Consider the following 8,738-nt stretch of genomic DNA (forward strand, 5'->3'; position numbering starts at 1 on the left):
CTCTCCAAAACCTCACTCAAGTGATCATTAAAAAAAGGATCAAGGACCGTGAAGCGAAGGGGAGGGTTACCTGAGATCTCTAGGTTCTGCTGAGCTTGAAGCAGTTGGGCGCGTTGAAGTGACGACATGTTTCCCTTGGCGCCCTAGGAGCGAGAACTGGCCCGCGCCGGAGCCGCCGGCACCGCCTTGGAGCGCTTGGCCTTGGGATGGCCGCCGTCTTTGAGGCCTCTTGGAGCAGCTGTTCGTCAAGAGGCTGGGCAATGGGGGCCGCCAGCGCCATGACCGTCTGGCGCGGGGTAGCCGGTGCCCCTAGGAGCTCCATGGGCCTGACCGCCCCGGCGCTCACCTTGCCGACCGCCGGCTTCTTAGCTTGCCGCACCGAGCCGCTCTGACTGTTGCTGCGCCCACCTGACGCCGAAGATCGTGCCGAGGGCAGCAGTGTAGCACTGGCAGATAGCACCAGCGGGGTGCAGTCGCCCCCGGCACCGCCATGTCGTACGAGGCCGAGAGCCCCTTGTCCTACGCTGGCGCGGGCGACGAGGTCACCGAGCCCAAGTTCGAGCCGTATTGGTTGGGGATCGACACCTCCATGCCATCGGACAGCACCTGCAGCTCCACCCCAGCCACCAGATCACCCTGCCGAGGCGGATCCGCCGCCGGGCCTGACCCGTGATGCCGAGCTTTTCCCAGGCCGCAGTATCAATGGAATCATCCTCCATACTTGCATCTTGATCCTTGTCCCGGCCCTGATCCTTGTCGTCATTGTTGTCTGGGCCCTTGCCATGGTTGGGGGCGGGGGGAGAGCAGGGGCCGCCTGACGAGGCTGTGCAAGCTTCGGCTCCAGCCTAATGTTGAAGCCAGCACCATTGAACCAAACCTGCACCGAGCCCCGCAGCTTGGCCGGGTTGTGACACGCAAAGCGCATGCGCGCCGGCCCGGAGCGGATCAGGGACAACTCATCGACCACCACGGGCCTCCCAATCATCGTGGTAGCCGCCATCAGTCGATTGTTCCTCTGCTTGGGCGGCACCTCCCATAGTTTGACCCATACCTCTGGCAAGGACTCACCATTGGGTTCCTCGAGATGAGCATCGCGGATGTCCACCGTGATGTTGTTGATGGAAAGGTAGAGCTTGCCGCTGCAAGTAGCCATCCGCAGCATGGTCGGGTCGGGGAACACCACCTAGTACGTGTCGTCGTCGATCTGCATCACTTGCCAGTCCCAAGCGCCTTCGAACAGGTGCAGCAACTCCACCTCCAGGAGCGCCTTCGAGAGCTTGCCCGGAGCCGCAGACAGAATGGCCGCGTTGGCCCCAAGCATGCCCTGCGGCTCCTTGTCCGCGTCCTCAGCAAACTGCAGGCAGAAGAAGCCCTCCCCGGGGATGGCGTGGCCCATGGTTTGCAGCAGCAAGGGCTTCCCACGGGAGGGGCAGTGGGCGAAAGCGTGGCCCTCTAGGCTGCAGACCACGCACAACGGCTTGAACTTGCAGGAATTCTAGAAATGGCCGGTCCGCCCACACTTGAAACATTCCGGGCCGTCTGCCTCCTCCACTGGAATAGGTTCGGCTGTTGTGTCCTTGGAGGAGGAAGGCCCCGTCGGCAGCTGCGCGAGGGACTGCTTGGAGGTCGCCGCCCCGTGGACTTGTGCTTCTTCTTCTGCTTGGCGTAGGGGTCGCCGACGCGGTCACCGCAGAAAGGATGCGGGTCACCGCATAAAGGATGCGGCATCTCCTTGTGCTTGAGCTTGATCCCATGCTTCTTGTGTTCCTCCTTCTTCTTCTTCTTCTTGCGCTCCTGCCCCTTGAGCCACCATGGAGGCGGTGGCCCCCAGCCGCCCTCCTCGCTGGCGCGCTCCGCCCCTTGCGCCTTGGCTTGCGCCCACAGCTCGCGCTCCCGCTGCCTCTCCGCCGCCGGATCTAGGGGCACCATGGCCCGCTTCTCCGCCCTGCGGTCCGCCTTGGAGCCCATCGCCACCACCTCGGCGAAGGAGCGCACGAGGGGGAGAGGGGAACAAGAGGGGAAGAGGGTCGGGCAGATCTGCCGAAGCGCCGCACCTCCGATTTGGTGGCTGGAAACCCTAGTGAGGCGTCTAGGGTTCCCCGGCGGAGCCACACCCACTTAAGTACTCGCAGCGTTGGGCCTGGGCTAGGTGGGCCGACCTCCCCATGCACCGGATGGGCCGCAGCCACCTCTGGACACACAGCTGGTGGCTGGACCGGCACCAAAGCGACCGTGGTCTCAGGCCCATGAACGCGGCCCACCAACGCAGACTGGCCCGCCAGCCCAAGGGGCACCGTTGTCCCAACCCTAGGCGCAGGTGTCTGCGCCTCCTCTGGCGTCGACACCGCCGCAACCGGCCCTGTCGCCGCCCGAAGCGGCCCGGAGATGCCCTGAGGAGGAGCCCCTCGTCCGCATCCACGCCCGAAGGGCCACGCAGGGCAGCCACCGACGGAGATCCCCGCGGCGGCGCCTAGAGCTGCGCGCCTGGACCCACGCCCGCCAGGCGCGAACGCCCTCCGCCGCCCAGCTTTGAAGGAGCCGCCCAGCTCCTCCGCCCGCGCCACAAAATCGCCTACGGAGCACGGCGCCCTGCCGCCCCCCACGACTGCAGCCGTGGCCATCTCCTTTGTCTCTTCCTCAGAACTCTCGCCGGCCAGAGCCCAGAACCGGCTCCCCAGCCGTCGGCCGACGCCTCGTGCTGGCACTGCCCCATGCGCGGCGCAAGGCGCGCCGGCCCCGTGGCCTGCCGGACCACCGACCACGCGGCCTCTCTGCCGGTGTCATCCGAGCCATAGCCGCTCGGATCTGCAGCATCCACGCCGTCGCCACCCTGGTTGCCTTGCCATACAGGAGCCGTTGGAGCCGACTCCATCTCTAGCTTTGCCTCTTGCTTTTAAAAAGGTCCTAACTTCATATATTATTAATTTAGAGTTGCAGTGAGTACGCGTGTGTTCTCACGAGGAGTTTGTGCATATAATTGATGGTCGTGCGGAACCAATATAATGGAGTAGCATGACAGCATGATGCAAATCAACCTTAGTTAGTAGACGCATGGATGCACCAAATGCAACAGGAAACTGAAATAATAATAACGGCACAGGGATGGTCTCGAGATTTGCTGCCTAGAAGAGCCAGCTAACGATGCCAAACGAATCTATATTTATATCTATATCTATACCTACCTACTAATAAAGCAAGTTGCGTTTCTTCAATTTTTTCATCCGTTCACCAGTGAATAGATTTTTTTTACTATCCGAGGTGGTACTAATCTTTTGTGCATCCATGTAGAAAAAGAAATACGGTTTATCCTGAATTTCGTACATGGGCCGCATGCTATAGCCCAGTAAAGCCAGCCCACTTATTTCCCTGCCCACGCAGCTGGGAAAATCCTATTTGCCGCACGTGGCGACAGATAGTTGGAGGTTCGCACAGATAACCCTGAACTGGGCCAGCCCGTTTCATTTTTTCAGTGTTCATTTTATATAACATTTTATGTTCCTTTCTCTTTTTATTTCCATTTTATTTTTTCCTTTTTCTTTTTTGGTTTTTATTTGTACTTTTTTTATCAAATAAATTTTATGAAATGTTTAGAATTTCAATTTTCTTCAAAATTTTGAAGAATGTTCAGAATTCCCAAAATTTATTCCCGTTTTAAAAGTGTTCAGATATTAAAAAACTTGTCGTTCTGAAATTTTTTGAAAACGGAAAAAATGTTCTGTTTTACAAAATTGTTCGAGATTTTTTTTAAAATTGTATTTAAAAAATATTCCAAATTCGGAAAATGTTCTGATTGTAGTGAAATGTTCAGGAATTCAACATAAAAATATTTTAAGTAGCCCTGTATTGCTCTTTACATACGGTCGTATGAATTTATAAATGTGTGTGAAACTACATGTACTAATAAGATGTATGAAGTACAGATCTATTATGCCGGACAAAGGATGGATGCATTGGCATGTGAGCTAGCTGGAAAAGGACACTAAATTTTTTTAATGAAAAGTACTGTTCCTATTTTTTTAATTTGTATTTTCCAAAATTGTTCAAGATTCTTAAAAAAAGTTGCATTTTAATAAATGGTCCAAATTTGAAAAATATTCTTGCTTTAGAGGAATGTTCACAAATTCAAACAATGTTCGCGTTAAAAAATACACATCTTCTAAAATTGTTCTGAATGGTAAACATGTTCCCGTTTTTTGAAAATTGTTCAGAAATTCAAGAAATGCTCGTGTTCTTATAAAAGCTTCATGTTTTTGAAATATGTTTGTGAATTTTAAAAAATGTTGCCGTTTCAAATTTTGTTTCTGTATTTCTGAAAATGTATGAAACTTCAAGAAAACAAATTGCAGTTTTGAAAATTGTTTGGGATTTCAAAATTAGTTCATGTTTCCAAGAATATTAGGCACTTCATAATAATTATTATTTTTTGAAAAGTTGAAAAAAGATAATCATAGAATGTTTTGAATCTGACATTGCGGTATGTTCTAAAATATTTACGTTGGCCATTGGTTAGCAGGACATATTTATTCGAGTGAATGGCAGCAGTGTATCGGGTGTTTGAGATCATGAGTACGATCCTTCAACTCATTTTTTCTTTCTAGATTTTTACTCACGCCTTACAGACACAGGTCGATTCGGTGTCTGAGAATTTCACACCCCACACAATTTAGCCAGCCCAGCTACCTAGGAAATAAGGAAAATAAAATATGTTCAATACTCTCATATTGCTCGTTTACATATAGTCGTAACAATATATATACGTGTGCGAAACTATATGTAGTGAACTGAATGAAGGTTGGATGAATTAGACCGAATGAAGCATGGATGGATTCGTACGTGAGCTTTCTAAAAAAGGGAATTAAGTTCAGTACGTGAGCTAGATGGATGAATTGCTAGCTGAACTATCTACAAAAAGGCCCTAAATTTCTCAAGGATTCCTACTCGAGGCAAAGAGAAGAGAAGACCCGACTACGTGAGCTAGATGCATGAAAAAGAAAAAACCCGGCGACCCACATTATGGAACTTCAGCCTTAAATCCCCTCGACCAAGGAACGCCAAAATAGTGGAGTATAATTAACTCCGGTTGTACATATCGATGGCTTGTACATGGAAATGAGAAGACCCGCCTCATTTCCATATTATTGAACTTCATGCCTTAAAATCCCCTCGAATGAATGAAAAAATAGATTGAATAATTCACGGACCTTCTCTGTCGTGTGATGACCTAATAAGACTTTTAAATCCACTCGATCAATAATTGAAAGATAGCGGATTGATTACTTCACACGCGGCGAAACCTAGAACCAAAATGTTCCTTCTTGACTAGCACACAAGATTTTTCTTGCATATATAATTCTCACTACATTAAGTGCACACTATTTTTCCTCCCGTTGCAACGCACGGGCATATGTGCTAGTGAATACCAATAACTACCGGGGAGGGCATCATCATGCAAAGACAAGGCAGCATCCAGCTATTCGATTTTCAGATAATTAAGCATCATCCAGGTTAACTACGATATTCTGACCAGTTCATCAATGTTCAGTTGCTCTCCCCACTTCGGCAATACTCTCTCTTGCTGCAGAAGAGTATATTCAACGTCTATGGTACAGAAGTTTATGTTCTATAGTCATTTTGTGAATCGTCCAAAGATTCTTGGAGTGAAGAGAGTCAAAGCAAAGAAGCAAAAGCAGATACCACTAACACACGATTGCCCCTGGGGTGAAGAGAGTCAACTTATGCTTCGACCAGCAAGCAAGCACCAACCACCAATCTCACTAGTTCTCCATCATTTCGTCGCATGCTCGTCGATCTCGTGATCTTGATCTCCTGGAATTAAACTGCATGTATGTGCTTGTGCACAGCTGCAGATTGTCACTGCCAGATCGGCATTCCTCCCGAGCTGCTTGCCCAAAGCGATGTGCATCAGCCGAAGGTTGCTCCGGCATTGCGCAACCCGAACGACATGCAGGTGTAGCAGCACACCCCGCACGGGGTCAAGAAAGTCGTGTTCTCCATGTCCTCCACCGCCATCTTGATCTGATGATAGCCTGAGAAGGCATCCAGGAAGCACAGCAGATCACATTTGGCAATGGAGTCGACGATCTGGTCGATGCTTGGAAGGGGAAAGGGTCTTGAGGGCAAGCCTTGTTCAGGCTCGTGAAGTCAACACACATGCGCTCCTTCCCGCCCTTCTTGGGGACGATAACCGGGTTTGCCAACCAATCTGCGTGCCGCACCTCCCGAATAACGCCGGCCTCCAGCAGCTTGCAGGTCTCCTGGACGATGAACGACTGCTTCTTCAGGGCTTGACGCCGCGCCTTCTCCTTCACGGGGCGCGCATTAGGGCACACCATGAGGTGGTGCTTGATCACCCCACGCGGAAGGCCGACCAGGTCTGTCGCTTCCCATGCGAATACATCCTTGTTCGCGCGGAGGAAGCCGACCAACGCCTCCTCCTGACCTCGGGGGAGGCCGGCGCCTATGGTGAAGGTAGCACCCGACTTCCCGTCCTCGTCAACCGGCACTTGCTTCGTTTGGGCCCGATCTTGAGAAAACAATTACTTCTTCTTTGCCGGGGCAGCCCCCGGGCTCTCCGGAGCACTCCCCGTGCTTGGTCGCGCGGCCATCGCGGCCTTGAAAGTGAGCCTGAGGGCCGTGAGCGCATCCCCAGCGTCTTCCACTACGGTGAGGACACCGCTGCTTCCCGGCATCTTCATGATGTTGTAGCCGGGATGAGTCGCCGCCATGAATTTGGCGAGGGCCGGGTACCCGAGGATGGCGTTGTACGGGAGCCCGATGCGTGCGACATCGAAGTCGATGAGCTCGGTACGGTAGTTGTGTCACGTTCCGAAGGTAACGGGGAGGCGAATCTGTCCCAGGGGGCAGGTGGAGCCACTGACCACTCCAGAGAAAGGCTTGGTGGGGAGGAGCCGGCCATGGGGCACATGGAGCAGACCGAATGCCTCCACAGAGAGGACGTTGAGGCCAGCGCCGCCGTCGATGAGGGTCCTGGTGACCACTACGTTGCAGATGGTGGGGGTGCAAAGCATGGGAAGCGCATCTGCGCTGGCCATGGTCTTAGGGTGATCCCTGGAGTCGAAGGTGAGATCAGCCTTGGGCGCCGCCCAGCCCGGAGGGCCCCCCGAGGAGATTGGGAGGGCCCCATCTGGCAGAAGAACTGCTTGACGTGGCGGTCCGAGGCCGGCGCTTGCGACCCGCCGAGGATGGCCGCAACGACGTGGGGCGCTGGTGCCGCGAAGCGCTTGATGAACAGGCCATGCAGCTCTTCCCAGGAAACCACCAAGGACTCCGGCAGATTGAGGAACCAAGCGCGTGGCATATCTACGAGAGCCATAGGGAGCCAATTTGCCATGACCTTGTCGTCGCCACCGGCCTTCCTGATGGCCTCCGCGTACATTTGGACGAACTCCGTGGGGTCCGCCGCGCCATCGTACCGCGGCGGCAACCCCGGCCTGAACTTCGGCGGCCATCGCACCCACCGCAAGGCGGGGGAGAAGGCCCGGTGACCCGCAGCACCCTCGAACGCGCCCGGCTGCCCTTCGAGTGGGGCGACGGCCTCCATGGAAGCGAGACGGCGAGAAAGGTGGGAGGCGCAGCGGGCGAGGAAGAAATCTTTCGACATGCCCCTACCTGGCACGCCAAATGTCGGATTCAGGGCTCCGCAGACCTAAGAAAGGTTCAAACTCTGGGGCGTGTGCGAAGAACCAAATCTCTCCAGCCAACCAACTCGCTGCTCTCACGGCCTAGCTTGATGAACAGGAAAGGAAATGGACACGGCAGTTTACCCAGGTTCAGACCACCTTGCGGTGTAAAACTCTACTCTTACTTTGTGGTGGATTAGCCTCGTGGGGGCTGAGGATGAACTAGTACAAGGACGAACGGCCTCGCGGGGTCTGCTCTATGGGTGGAAATGAGCTCAAGGGGTTCAACCTCCGGGGGTCCGATCCCTGCTATGGTGGTGGCTAGGCTATACTTATAGTGGCCTCGGTCCTCTTTCCCCAAAACTTAGGCGGGAAGGGATCCCACAGTGGCCAATTTTGAAGGGGGACAAGTAGTACATCTTATCCTGACGAAAGGTGGTCTTCGCCTGCAAAGCTTCTGGTCGTGACGTCGTGGTGGGCTCGGCGATGACATCCATCCTACCGTCCTGGCGGTCTTGGTCTTGTTGCACGCAAACGGTAACCTTTGGTTGATTTCTTGGGACTCTGCGCCTGCGTTTGCCTCCTTAGCACCAAAGAGGAAACCTGCCGCTCTGTGCCCGCTGGCACGCACTTGGCCTTGGTCATCATGGCTGGCGTCACTTCAGCCTCATGAGGTGAGTGCTTGCATAGAAATCTCCGCTCCTCAGGAGGCCGTCTGTGGAGGCCGCTCCTTCCGGAGGTCTTGATGTCGTCCGCCCCGCGAGGCTTGACCCCTCGCGAGGGTCTTGACTTGTCGATCCTGAAGATGGGCCGTACCAGAACGCCGTGAGCCACAGGCAGGCAAGTCTGGGTACCCCTGGTTACCAGAACGCCGACAACGACTGTGCCGCCTCAAGCATCGCCAGGAAAGCGACCAGAAAGCAGCATGCCGGGGAAGAAGGAAGGGGGGGTGTGGCACACGACCACGACCGGCACCCCCTGTGCCGGGAACGGGCGGCTCAACCACGTCGGAGCCCCCATCCCTCCTGCCGGCCTTCCCCCTGGTTACCAGAACGCCGACAACGACTGTCCCGCCTC

Source organism: Triticum dicoccoides, chromosome 7B, assembly GCF_002162155.2.
Source record: "Triticum dicoccoides isolate Atlit2015 ecotype Zavitan chromosome 7B, WEW_v2.0, whole genome shotgun sequence".
Lineage (NCBI taxonomy): Eukaryota > Viridiplantae > Streptophyta > Magnoliopsida > Poales > Poaceae > Triticum > Triticum dicoccoides.